Below are 15,065 nucleotides of genomic sequence, written 5' to 3'. Positions count from 1 at the left end.
ATTGAACTGTAGCGTAGGTCCACCAATCTAGCCTGATTCCTTTGTCAGCCAAATCTCCCCTAGATCTTAATATCCCTTGAGCATCCACAAGATCTTTATATCTAAAAATTTTATCCTGTTTAAGAGCTGTTGGGTAGGTCATCGCTTCTGTTGCTGAGAACCAGGTTGGAATCTTAGTATAGAATTTTCCTCTGAATATATCCCAGGTTTCCAGCAATATTCGCCTTAGGTAATGTCTCTTAAAATACTTATACTGTTTGGGTTTGGGCATGCATGCATGCATTTGCACGTGCACATATGCATTTTGGGCACTCGGCACCAAAAAGGTTAACCATCACTGTTCTAGTCTTTACTTCTTCGGTAGGAGTCCTACCTCTGTGAAACTGTTTGAAAATGTCTCTTTCCTTCTCAAACCACTCCAGACGAATCGTCTGCCCAAATTCCCTGCCAAGTAATATGATAGAGAATTTCAAAATGTATTCGGGCCCAGCAGCAAATAGTTACCTAGTTATCTGAGCTCAGAAGCTAAGCGGAGTTTGGCTTAGTTAGAACTCAGAAGACGACCACATGGGATTCACGGTTCTGAACTGGCATGTTGAAAAAAGGATCGCAGTGAGAACGCAATGCAGATCACCTCTCCGATACTGCCAAGACTTGAATGCAATCAGAAACTGAGCTTGACTCAAAGGAATCTTTGAAGACTGACTCTGGCTGATAATATGAATGCTAATCAAGAGCCAAATCTGGTTAATACTTAGGTGGGAAACCATTGGGGAAGTAGCAGGGCTGATAGCTAGGCTCCTGGAAAGAAAAATGCAGAAAGAAAAATTCTGAAATTGAACTCAATGCATAAGCAACCTCCTATAAGAAACATGGCAGCAGCTGGAATTGAAAAAGCATGGTTGATGTATACAAGACCATGAATGGCACATTTAAGAGAAAGAGAAGCAAGCCTTCCTCCTCGTCCTCCTCCTCCTCCTCCATCTTCTCCTCCCCCCTTCTTCTTCTTCTTCTTCTTCTTCTTCTTCTTCTTCTTCTTCTTCTTCTTCTTCTTCTTCTTCTTCTTCTTCTTCTTCTTCTTCTTCCTTCCCCTCCCCCTCCTCCTTCTTCTTCCTCTCTCTCCCTCCCTCTCTCTCTCCCTTCCTCCCTCTCTCACAATGTTAGACTGGGATGAGCTATTGAAATGACCAAAGGAAACACTTGTTCACAAAACACATTTGTAAAACAGCAGTAGAAATGGCAACCAGTTTAAGGGGCTTTACAAAGGGACATCCATCGGACCACTTCTTGGAAGATCAAGCTATCAGTGGCTGCTAATACTGACAGTCCTTGACTTATGGCCATAACTGGGACCAGAATTTCTGTTACTAAGCAAGGCAGCTGTTGAGTGAATCACACCCAATTTACCTTATTTTATTCACCTTTCTTATTTTTACAAATGACTCAAGGTGACAAACATATCCAACACATCCTCCTCCTCCTGTTATCCCCACAACAACAATCCTGTGAGGTGGGTTGGGCTGAGACAGAGCGACTGGCCCGAAGTCAACCAGCTGACTTTTGTGGCGAAGGCAGAATTTGAACTCACAGCCTCCCATTTTCTAAGCCTGGTGTGCCTTAACTATTAGACCAAACTGGCTCTATCTATGACTCATCTGCAGTTGTCAAGCAAATCTGGCTTTCCTCACTGACTTTGTTTGTCAAATGCCAGCTGGAATGGTCACAAACGGTGATCACATCACTCCAGAACACTGCAACCGTCATAAATACAGGCCAGTTGCCAAGCACCAAAGTTGGGTCATGTGACAGGGGAGACACTGTGGTAAGTGTGAAGGACTGGTTGTAAGTAACTTCTTTCTGTGCCATTAGAACTTAGAATTGTCACTAAGCAAATGGTTGTAAGTCAAGGACTACCTTTATTGATGACCCCCATTCCCTTCTGAATCATAGGCCATCAGCCTTAAATAGCAGTTGCTGAGAAGATGGTCTGTGAGTTTCCCAAATATATTTAGCTGAACTGCTTTGGAAAATGGCATGAGACTCCTATGTCCTCTATCTAGTTCAGACAGAGACTGCTTTGACAATCTTTCACAAAATATGGGTGGCCTGGTGGAGAACGGGAAAAAACGCTGGCAGGAATCCTGGGATTCTCTCTGTCTTCTTAAGTACTAACTGCCCTGGGACTTTGGAGATAAGACAGAGGCAACAAAAGCAGTGAAATAATATATCATCCCAGCTCCATTTTCTGTGATAAGATTTTGAAGCTGGAAAAATAATAAAAGAGAAAATGCTCATTTTCTGTCAAGCATGTGGGCTCATAAAGTCTAACCATTTAAATCAATGTTCATATGTTACATATTCCTTGTTATAAGCCACCACCAACACAGTTTTTATCTAGTTCAAACTCAAGTACAAATCCTTCCTCCCTTCCTTCCCTCCTTTCTTTCTCCCTCCCTTCCTTCCCATCTCCCTCCCTCCCTCCCTTTTCACTCCTTCACTTTCTTTCTTTCTACTTTCCTTCGTTCCCACCTCCCTCGCTCTCCTTCCTTCCCATCTCTTTCCCCCTCCCTTCCCTCCTTTCTTTCTACCTTCCCATCTCCTTCCCTCTCTTTCCTTCCCACCTCCCTCCCTTCTTTCACTCCTTCACTCATTTCTTTCTTTCTACTTTCCTTCCTTCCTATCTCCTTCCCCCTCCCTTCTCTTTCTATCTTCCTTCTTTCCCTTCTCCTTCCCTCCTTCCCTCCCTTCCTTCCCTCCTTTCTTTCTACTTCCTTCCCACCTCCCTCCCTCTCTTCCCTTCCTTCCCACCTTCCTCCCTCCCTCTCCTTCCCACCTCCCTCCCTCCCTCCCTTCCTGTTGATGAACAATAGTTGATATTGTCTCCCAGAGGCTGGATGGAGCGGTGACAGTTGAAATATAGAGGAAAGTTCCCTCTTATTTGAAAACAAGCAGGTTAATAATCCATGTTCTAGTTTAGAGCTGCAAGCAGAGAAACTGGGGATAGGGGGGGGTGGGGAATGACGACAATGTCTATAAACTTCGAAGAGAAATTCTCCAACAATTTCTCAAGGTCAGAAGTCCCCTCGTTGGTACCACCACAGTAAAGGACCCATGAAAAGAATTTCCACTTAATGTCTTTCTTGAAAAGATCCCGATTACACATTGGTCTTTTTCACACTTCCAGGAAGAGTCATATAGAAACATGGAGAAACAGATGACCATGACGTATCTATCCACACTCTCTGGAAATGAATATGCCAGTAGATGAACTTCTTTCTACAACTTAAGATTTTTGTAAGAAAGCTTTCTCTTACAAAAAGAGTAGGGCTAGCCAACCTAAACTTTTGGTGTCAGTTCAAAATCTCATTCCAAGCAAGCAGTTTAGATGCTTGGAAGAAGAGAGATCTCCTTCCTCACCAATGTGTCCATTAAATAGGGGAAAGATAGAGAAAAGAAGGTGGTGAGAGAGAGGGGAAGGGAAGAGGGGAGGGAGAGGGAGAGAGAAAGAGAGAGGGAGGGAGGGAGGGGGGAGAGAGAGAGAGAAAGCGAGAGAAAGAGAGAGAAGGATGCCAACTAAATGGAGATGGTTGAAACAGGAAGTAGGTTGGCCATGGCTTGTTAAATCAGCCTCGTTTATTCTCCATCATTGTTATGTGAAGCAGCCAGCAACAGACCATTTCTACAAGGCTGCAATACATAAATGACAGAAAAACCTTGCTCTCAATTTTTAGACCTATGAATCATTTCATCCAGTTTCTGCATTTAATCTTGCTTTTTTGCAATGCAGAGGAAAAATCCATTTAAACAGGCATTTAAATTCTTCAAATGTGCTTTTACATTTTCTTGTAAACTTCCTGAGCAAAAGGAGAGGAGAAATGTTATTTTAATCCAATAAAGAAGAGGATAATAAGCCTCACCTGCTTGTTACATGGGTTGCAGCCAAATGTGAGTAATTGTAATTCTTTATTTATTTTGTTTAGTACCTTACAAAACAAACAGCAGTGAGAAATAATATGCAATCAAATCATGGAAAAACAGTTATGTGATCATTAGAAGTTGAACACGACTTCATGGGCATATAGTCAACGAAAACAAGCAAAACAATGGAAGGATGGCATTTTCTGTACAACTTAAAAAACATTCCAACCAGGGGTGGGTTCTAAAATTTTTTACTACCGGTTCTGTGGGCGTGGCTTATTTTGTGGGTGTGGTTTGATGGTCATGTGACAATTCTTTAGGATTTAGCAGAGGTACTGGTCTACCAGGCTTTTAACTGCTTGCAGAGCTGTACCGGTCTACTCATGTATTTTTGCAGGCACTGGTCTACTCATGTATTTTTGCAGGCACTGGTCTGCTCTTGTATTTTTGCAGGCACTGGTCTACCCATTTATTTTTGCAGGCACCGGTCTACTCATTTGTTTTTGGAGGCACCGGTCTACCACCAAACTGCCTTTTACCACTGATCAGCTGTAGGGCGGCCCTTTGAAGCCCCGCAGCAAGAGTTTAAACAGTTTTTTTCCTTATAGCCCATCAGCTGGGATTCAAGAGGCAGCAATAGATTGGGGGTGGGGCCAAATAAAAGGTAAGAATAACGCGGGGAGTTGGTGGAGGGGCAGGGGGCAGAACCGGTTCGGTGATGTCATATCGTCACCGCTACCGGTTTGGCGGAACCGGGCAGAACTGGGAGGAACCCACCACTGATTCCAACATATACACAAAAGATACTAGTCATCACAAAAGACATCTCTTTGAAAATATTTTGGTCCACAATTAAAATCCTTTTTTTTTGCAAAAAAAAAAAAAATCCAATGTTTGGGGACATGTTTTAAGTTCCAGTCTTCTACTGGTCAGTACGGAAACTGTTGTACAGTAAGAAACTTTTCAAATGATGCACTGGAACCAAGAAGGCCTGCTTTATATCACTGCAATACGTCTCCAGTTAATTTCAATCTATTAGAAGATATCAAAGGAAGTACCACTCTAAAGCAGCAACTCCCAACCTTCCTTAAGAGCTTGAAGGCCTGGCTCTCCCAGTTGGCTTGGGACCCCAATGGGAGTGCACGACTTTAGAATAGAATAGACCTGGAAGGGACTTTGGAGGTCTTTCTTCTAGTCCATCACCCTGCTCAAGCAGGAGAACCTATACTATTTCAGATAAGTGGCTGTCTAGTCTCTTCTTAAAAACCTCCAGTGATGGAGTGTCCACAACTTCTGGAGGCAAGCTGTTCCAATGGTTAATTGTCCCCACTGTTAGGAAGTTTCTCCTTAATTCCAGGTTTCTCCTCTCCTTGATTAGTTTCCATCCATTATTTCTTGTCCTGCCCTCTGGTCCTTTGGAAAATAATTTGACCCCACTCTTCTTTGTGGCAGCCCCTAAAATTTATTTATTTATTTATTTATTTATTTATTTGTTTGTTTATTTATTTATTATTGGTTCGATTTATATGCCGCCCTTCTCCGGAGACTCAGGGCAGCTTACAATGTGTTAAGCAATAGCCTTCATACTTTTTTTGTATATACCTGCTTAGTAGGGCTTTCGGCCCCCCCTAAGCGGTGTTCTTTTTTATACAAAGTCAGCTTATTGCCCCCACAATCCGGGTCCTCATTTTACCTACCTCGGAAGGATGGAAGGCTGAGTCAACATTGAGCCTGGTGAGATTTGAACTCGCAGTAATTGCAGGCAGCTGGCAGCTAAGTGTTATTTAACAGCACTTTAGTCCGCTGCGCCACCAAGGCTTTTGGTACTGGAATACTGCTATCATGTCTCTCCTAATTCTTCTTTTCTTTAGACTAGCCAAACCCAAATCCTGCAACTGTTCTTCGTATGTTTTAGTCTCCAGGCCTTTGATCAGTGGTGGGTTGCTCCCTGTTCAGTCCGGTTCTATAGAACTGGTAGTAAAACCAGCGGGAGGCTCCACCCACCCGCCACGACCTCATTATGGGAGATTATGGGAGATCTACATGATCCCCCTGCAAACCGGTAGTAAAGATAAGTGGAACCCACCCCTGCCTTTGATCACCTTATTTGCTCTTCTCCGAACTTTTTCCAAGATATCAACATCTTTTTTGTAGTATGGTGACTAAAATTGGTTGCAATATTCCAGATGTGGTCTTACTAGGGTTTTCCAAAGTGTCAACGAATACTTCACGTGATCTTGTATTCACTGGTGTGATAGTCGTAACTTCCAGGTTATAAATCACTTTTGTCCATGGTAACACAAACCGACATAAGTGAAGGACTACCTATATTATCCCTTTTCAACGTTGTTTTTCCCCAATTTTAGAGAAGAAATTAAGTCATGAAAGATACACTTGGGGCTATTTCCAATCAATCTTGTTTTTTCTTTAGGAACCTGTCTAGTCAATGAACTAGGCTAGAATCATTTGCTATTCAAAGTTCTTTCACATCTACATATTGTTCAAGTTATTTTTGAACCAAACCCGAAGCAAAATAAAAACCCTTGCTCTTTCACACACATATAAACACCCATCACCGTACCCCCTCCTTCAACTCATAGAACCTGCTGTGATTTCTAATTTAGAACTGGCAAAACATAATCTCTTGCAATTTGCATCAAAATGAGCAGCCCCATGCAGGACCATATTAAATCTGAAATCTGCATGCTACATCGGCCAAGTAATAAGTTTGTCTCCCAGATGTTCCTGCCTGTAAAACACAAAGAACCAGCAAATTATAATGAGAAGATTTGGACACCTCTGTGAAAGCACATCAACGATTAAAACGTTTCAATCCTCTCGTTCGTAGATCAAAGAGCATAGGATGTACATAATAGCATCAGAACTGGCAGACAAATGATATCAGCCAGTCATTTCTGAGGTTGCAGAGTCAGGGGCCAAATTAAGGCTATAGTTCACACATTTCTTGGGGAAAGGAGGAAAGGCAAGCTCTTAAGAGGAAGGGGATTAAACTGGTTGAGGCTGGTTGCTCACTGGTGGAATTTGGAGTCTGAGCTTGTCGATCAAAAGGTCGGCAGTTCAGTGGTTCGAATCCCTAGTGCTGCGTAACAGGGTGAGCTTCCATTACTTATCCCAGCTTCTGCCAACCTAGCAGTTCGAAAGCACGTAAAAAAATGCAAATAGAAAAATAGGGACCACGGGAAGGTAACAGCGTTCCGTGCGCCTTTGGCGTTTAGTCATGCCGGTCACATGACCATGGAGACGTCTTCGGACAGCACTGACTCTTCGGCTTTGAAACGGAGATTAGCACCGCCCCCTAGAGTCGGGAACGACTAGCACATATGTGCGAGGGGAACCTTTACCTTTATCTCTCATAGCAAAAATCTATTTCATTTTGACTCTGGATATGCCCAACTCTTATTATTTAGTCCTTTTATTATCTTCTTTACTTCCCCACTTTTATTGCCATTATTATTATTATTATTATTATTATTATTATTATTATTATTATTATTATTATTCATCGCACAGTCAACCAGATGTTCAGACTGGGTTTGGCATTTTTGCCTATCTATCAAGTCCTTACCAAGGACCTGGGATAGGGATAGACAAATCTGGATGTTTGATGGTGTTACAGATATCGTCGCAGGATGGAAACTCCTCCAAGTAAAGCCGCCTTCTGCAATTGACTGAGAGCGAATTTGTCAATGACAGTGATGTTCAAGTGGTGCTCCAGTTGTTTTGGGATTGCACCCAAGGCGCCTACTACTATTGGTACTACCCTTACTTGCCTTTACCACAGTTGTTCTATTTCTATTTGTAGGTTTTTGTATTTTGTTATCTTCTCCAATTCTTTCCCTTCTGTTCTGCTGTCTCCAGACACTGCCACACCCACTACCCAGGCTTTTTTGTCTTTCTTATCGACAATTGTTAAGTCCAGGGTGTTATGTGGCAGGTGCCTGTCTGTCTGAATTCTGAAGTCCCAGAGCAATTTAACTTCTTCATTTTCTATGACTTTCTCTATGTTATGGTCCACCACAGTGTTATTATTATTCTCTCTGTTGCCCTGAAAGTACACTGAGTGCTTCTGTACTGGAGACAAATTCCTCGTATGTCTAATCATACTTGGCCAATAAAGTATTCAATTCAATGCAAAGTGAATTAATGTGCAGCAGCTGCCAAAAAAGCTAACACAGTTCTAGGCTGCATAAACAGAGGGTTGGAATCAAGATCACATAAAGTGTTAATACTACTTTATCATGCCTTGGTGAGGCCACACTTGGAATACTGAATCCAGTTTTGGTTGCCACAATGTAAAAAAGATGTGGAGACTCTAGAAAGAGTGCAGAGAAGAGCAACAAAGATTATTGGGGGGGCTGGACTAGGGGAGACATGATAGCAGTGTTCCAATATCTCAGGGGCTGCCACAAAGAAGAGGGAGTCAAGCTGTTCTCCAAAGCACCTGAGGGCAGGACAAGAAGCAATGGGTGGAAACTAATCAAGGAGAGAAGCAACCTAGAACTAAGAGAAATTTCCTGACAGTTAGAACATTTAATCAGTGGAACAACTTGCCTCCAGAAATTGCAAATGCTCCAACACTGGAAGTTTTTAAGAAGATGTTGGATAACCATTTGTCTGAAGTGGGGTAGGGTTTCCTGCCTAAGCAGGGGGTTGGACTAGAAGACCTCCAAGGTCCCTTCCAACTTTTTTATTCTATTCTAAAGTTAAACTGAAACAGTTCAGAAATGCAGTGGTTTTGGAATCAATGAATCAACAAGAATTTCCAATGAAAAATTATATTTAAATTGAATATTAAATGTCTTCATATTATACATTACAAAACAACTTGGCTCTTTTCACTGTGCTCAGAGAGCTTAAGACATAAGGAGAAACAGCTTGATGTCCCTCTTGAGTGTTGATAGTGAGGTTTTAATTGCTTGGAGATTTTTTTATTATTTAATGTTTCCCCTCTTTTTAATATTGCTGATAAGATAGATAATTAAAACAATTTTAAGAGTCATCAGCTGAACTGCTAAACTCACTGGTCACGCTTCTGCTCAGAACCGGGTTGATATATCACAATTTTGGGCTTGGCATTTTACTGAATTATACAGATATGGGAGAAAATTTCATCCATAAATCCCAACGATGCACAGCAAGTTCTGTTTAAAAATGAAAAAAGATAACTGATCCCATAGATACGGATGTCCTGGTATTTTTTAGTACAATTACAGCAGCTGAGGGGGAAAGAAATTCTTTTTCCCTCTTGGCTTGCACAAACTATCTGCATGGAAAGCTCAGAACACAATCCTGCACAGTTGTGGCTTTGTATCTGTCTACAAAACCCAATCCCTTTCAGACACACTCTTGAGTTTTCTTTCCTGCTTTGTCGGGACACGCAGGGGGAAGAAAAGTGAATTTTTGGCACAACCGTTGTAACAAATACAAGCATTTAACATCTGGTTCACACAAATCAGACTGCGGGACCTTAAATGCAGACATACAGCAATGTATTTATACAGGAGATCCTCATAAGCATGTGTGCACACTGGTGCTGCAGAGGAATTCCACCAGGACCTTACTGGGAGTAAATTTCACTTCTAGCTGATTCATACTGGAGTGGAGTGGAGTGGAGTGGAGTGGAGTGGAGTGGAGTGGAGTGGAGTGGAGTGGAGTGGAGTGGAATGGAATGGAATGGAATGGAATGGAATAGAATAGAATAGAATAGAATAGAATAGAATAGAATAGAATAGAATAGAATAGAATAGAATAGAATAAGTAGTTGGAAGGGACCTTTGAGGTCTTCTAGTCCAGTCCCCTGCTTAGGCAGGAGACCCTACACCACTTCAGACAAATGGTTATCCAACCTCTTCTTAAAAACTTCCAGTGTTGGAGCATTCACAACTTCTGGAGGCAAGTTGTTCCACTGATTAATTGTTCCGTCAGGAAATTTCTTCTTAGTTCTAGGTTGTTTCTCTTGACCCATTGCTTCTCGTCCTGCCTTCAGGTGCTTTGGAGTATAGCTTGACTCCCTCTTCTATGTGGCAGCCCCTAAGATATCGGAACACTGCTATCATGTCATCCCTATACTAAATCCATAGCAAGATGAACACTAGTAGGAATTTATCTTCTGAATGTATGTGTATGTACAGGTGGAGGCCTGGTGGTGCAGTAATTAAAGTGCAGTATTTGCAATTTAACTCTGCTCACTGTCTGGAGTTCGATACTGATGGGGTTCAAGATTGACTCAGCCCTCCATCCTTCCAAAGTCGGTAAAATGAGGACCCAGCTTGTTGGGAGCATATGCTGACATTGTAAACAGCCCAGAGAGTATTGTGAAGATCTATGGAGCGGTGTATAAGTCTAAGTCAGGGGTCCCCAACTCCTGGTCTGTGGACCGATACCAGTCCATGGTCTGTTGGAAACCAGGTCATGAAAGCGGCGGGCAAATGATGCTTCATTTGCCCATGTGCGGGATCTGGGTTGCGCGCATAAAACCATCTGCACCCCTGCCACTGCTACCAGTCTGTAGAGCCAGAAAGGTTGAGGACTGATGGTCTAAGTCAGGGGTCTCAAACTCAATTTCATTGAGGGCCACATCAGGGTTGTGTTTGGCCTTGGGGGGACTGGGTGGGCCTGGCCAGGATGGGCATGGACAGCTTGACATCACTCGTGTCGGCGTCTGTGGTGGCCCAAGCGCTCTGCCAGCAAAAATGGGCTCCCGAGCTACGTTTTCAGCTGCCACGGCCTCCTGCATCCTCTGCCAGTGAAAACGGAGTTGAGAGTGCCGCACACAGCCCCCGCAAGCTGCAACCGCCTCCTGCAACCTTCTGCCAGTGAAAACAGAGCTTGGGAGTGCTGCACACAGCCCACCTGAGCTCCATTTTCACTGACAGAGGCACTGCAGGCCGGTCCTTCGCTATTTCTAGGGCAGCCCCACGGGCCATATCTAAGCACCCCGTGAGCTGGATCTGGCCCCCAGGTCTTGAGTTTGACACCCCTGGTCTAAATGCTATTCCTAGCCCTTGAGCTGCAATTACTTGTTTAGCAACCATTGAAAGGCACAATGGCCCTGGGGGAAAAAAAATTGGCTTATGACTGGTTCCCACAGAACCACTGCTGCATCCTCACAGTCACATGATCAAAAACTGGACAATTGATAATCAGCTTTTAATTACAATGGTTTGCAGCATCCTGGAGTCACGTGATTGCGATTTGCAACCTTCCCAGCCGGCTTCCGACAAGGAAGTCAATGGAGGAAAGTGGATTCATTTAACATTTGTGTGATTCACTTAACAACTGCCATGCAGTTGCAATGGTGTGCTTTAACAATTGTGGCAAAAAAAGCTCACATAAGTCATCAGGTATATGACTCACTGAACCACTGCCTTGCTTAGTCAGCATCAGAAATTCTGGTCTTAATTGTGGCCAAAAATTGAGGTCTACCTGTATGTACCTGAAGAAACTGAAATGAATTAACTGAAACTGAAATGATCCTGGCCTGCACTCTGCTTTGATCAAACCACTTTTGTTTATCCCTAAGAAGTTACAGGCAGTTCTCAACTTACAACATTTTTTTTAGTGACTGAAGTTACAACAGCACTGAAAAAGTGACTTACGGCTGTTTTTCACACAACTGTTGCAGCATCCCCATGATCACATGATCAAAACTGAGAGGCTTGGCAACTGGCTCATATTTATGATGGCTTTAGTGTTCCAAGGTCATGTGATCACCTTTTATGACCATCGGACAAGCAAAGTCAAAAAGGAAGCCAGATTCACTTAACAATTATGTTAGTAATTTGACAACTGCAATGATTCACTTAACAAATTTGACAAAAAAGGTCATACAATCGGGCATTATCTCACTTTGCAGCAGAAATTTTCAGTTGTGGTTGTAAATCGAGGACTATCTCTGCTCAAAATCTACATGCCTCTTGGAGTAAAAAAAAATCTACTTGACCCTTGGAGTAAAAAAAAAAATGTTGGATTTTAGATCTTATTGTCCTTGTTTATAGCACTTCCAATTTTCCCAGCATGTAAAGAAACATTCAAGTTCCTTAAATCAATGTTTCTCAACCTTATCAATTTTAAGATGGGTGGACTTCAACCAGAGATGGGCTGCTGGGGGTTTGCAGGGCTTCGGGAGAACCTCTAGCTAAGATTCTGTGCAGTTTGGAGAACCCCCAAATCCCACTCCTGGCTGGCCCCACCCATCCCAGCCCTCCCAGGAGTCCCCACGTGACCCATTTTGGATGCAGATAAGTGCAGGGTGTCAGTGGAGGCTTGGGGAGGGCGAAAAACGGGCCTACCGGAAGTTTGGGAAGGCCGGAAACTGGCCCATTTTGGGCCTCCAGAGGGCCTCCGGAGCCTGGGGAGGCTGTTTTCACCCTCCCAGAGGCTCAAGGAAAGCCTCTGGAGCCTGGGGAGGACAAAAATGCCCCCCTGCCACGGTGCAGGAGGTCGACTAGGCCACGCCCACCATGGCCACGCCCACTCAGCAACCGGGCAGAGAACCCCTTGCTAAAAATTTTTGAAGCCCACCCCTGACTTCAACTCTCAGAATTTCAAAGATGGCTGGGGGATTCTGGGAGTTGAAGCCCACCCCATCTTAAAGTTGCCAAGGTTAAGAAACACTACCTTAGAAGAATGCTAAAAGCCTCTTCTATTTGAATACATACATACCTAGTGCTACCTTCCTAACATAATCAAGACCTTTATTAAGACTTCTCTGCCACCAAGATTGGGAATTTAACAAGCCCCTTATTCATAAGCTAATTTTACCTCAGAGGGTCTATCAGCAAAGCTGCTTGTTAGCTCTCAATCGCTTACACTATTAAAATACCAAGAAAAGAGGAGAGAGGAGGAGAAAATTACTTCAGAATCATTAAAGTCCTGCATCACACAAGCCTCTTCAGTCAAAAATTGAATGAGTGAAACAGCACTTGATAATGCCTGCGATTGGGGGGGGAAAAACCCTCATTTTAAATTCCTGTCTCCTAGTACCAATTTATTTCCCCTTTGCCTGGATTTTACTGACTCCAGTAAGCCAATATAAGCATAAAAATGCAGATTGGATATTAACAGAATAACAGACTTGGAAGGGACCTTCGAGGTCTTTCAAGTACAACCCCCTGCTTAAGCAGGACACCTTATACGATTTCAGACAAATGGTTGTCTTCCAGCGTTGAAGCTCCCACACCTTCTGGAGGCAAGTTGTTCTCCTGATTAATTGTTCTAACTGTCACAGGAAATTTCTCCTTAGTTCTAGGTTGTTTCTCTCCTTGATTAGTTTCCATCCATTGCTTCTTGTCCTGCCCTCGGGTGCTTTGGAGAATTGGTTGACTTTTAACTCTGAGGGTGGCCCATCCATGAACAATGAGAAATGAAGTTCATCTATGTTTAAAAGATGCTGCCAGCTGCCGGTCAGGAATGATTTCATTGGGACTCCATCAGGGGTGAAATCCAGCAGGTTCTGACAGGTTCTGGAGAACCGGTAGTGGAAATTTTGAGTAGTTCAGAGAACCAGCAAATACCACCTCTGGCTGGCCCCAGAGTAGGGTGGGAATGGGGATTTTGCAGTATCCTTCGCCTGGAGTGGGGTGGGAATGGGGATTTTGCAGTATCCTTCCCCTGGAGTGGGGTGGGAATGGGGATTTTGCAGTATCCTTCCCCTGGAGTGGGGTGGGAGTGAAGATTTTGCAGTATCCTTCCCCTGTCATGCCCACCAAGCCACACCACACTCACCAAGCCATGCCCACAGAATTGGTAGTAAAAAAAAAAATTGGATTTCACCACTGGACTCCATGGTCTTTTGGACACCACAATGCAAGAAGGATGTTGAGGAACTGGTAAGAGCACATTGGAAAGAGTGCAGAATTGAATGACAAAGATGGTGAGGGGCTTAAATGCTAAAGTGAAAGGAACAGGGCACCTGTAGCCTTAAGAACAATAACTGCATTCTCCAAATACTTAGCCTCTGAATGTGGGAAAGGAATAATGAAGTTTTACAGAAGGTGATCCAAACTCAAAGTAAGGAGGAACTTCCTGACCATGAACACTAATAAGCAATGGAGCAGCCTATCTCTGGAAACTAGGGAGTACCATCACTGAAGATTTTCAAGCAAAAGATGGATAGCCATTTTTCTGGGACGGTCTTAAGTTAGGGGTCCCCAACCCTGAGGCCAATTGCCACTACCAGGCACAGACAATTCAGAACTGGGCCATGGAAGCGGTGGGTGAGCACACATGCGTGCAGCTCCACTTGTGCACTCAGCAGGCAGGCAAGTGCACATGCGCAACTGTATTTGCACAAGTGGCATGCGTGCATGCCTGTTTGCGCAAATGGAGCTGCGTGCTCATGCTTGCCCGTCACTCGCGTGGTACCAACCCCTTGCCTGCCCCCCCCCACCTGTCTGCAAAGCCAGAAAGGTTGGAGACCGCTGGTTTCAATCAGGGAAACTCCTTGGAGAACCTCCACAGTCTTTCCCAACTCTGAGCTGAGGAACTCTGGGAGTTGAAGTCCACGAGTCTTAAAGTTGCCAAGGTTGGAGACCCCTGTTCTAAACCATACTTAAAACTTTACACAGATACAAATTTTGGTTATTTGAAGCCTTGATTAATCTTGCGGGGGGGGGGGGGGATTAACTCTGTTGTATGAACCCAGAACCCCTTGGTTCGTTTATGAAATGATAAAATGTGTTATATCATTATATTATATTATTATATTATATTATATTATATTATATTATATTATATTATATTATATTATATTATATTATATTATATTATATTATATTATAATAATATCATTAAGCGATGTTAACCTAATCTTGCGTAGCTTCTTCTCTGGTAATATTGTACTACTAACTAGAGCATACAAAACATTTGCTAGACCAATTCTTGAATACAGCTCATCTGTCTGGAACCCGCACTGCATATCGGACATAAATACAATCGAGAGAGTCCACAGATATTTTACGAGAAGAGTCCTCCATTCCTCTAACCGCAATAAAATACCTTATGCCACCAGACTTCAAATTTTGGGCTTAGACAACTTAGAACTACACCAACTTCAGTCTGACCTAAGCATAGTACATAAAATTATCTGCCACAATGTCCTTCCTGTCAATGACTATTTCAGCTTC

General features: G+C 43.2%; 1 protein-coding gene across 13 annotated transcripts in view; it reads right to left on the bottom strand.

The window, feature by feature from the left end:
• AUTS2 (activator of transcription and developmental regulator AUTS2) overlaps positions 1-15,065 on the bottom strand; it is a 1,102,353-nt gene that overhangs the window by 942,736 nt on the left and 144,552 nt on the right. The gene's annotated exons all lie outside the window — the stretch shown is intronic.

Source organism: Pantherophis guttatus, chromosome 1 (genome assembly GCF_059756535.1).
Source record: "Pantherophis guttatus breed Tessera chromosome 1, ASM5975653v1, whole genome shotgun sequence".
Taxonomy (NCBI): Eukaryota; Metazoa; Chordata; class Lepidosauria; order Squamata; family Colubridae; genus Pantherophis; species Pantherophis guttatus.
This window is presented reverse-complemented; position numbering and strand designations above follow the sequence as displayed.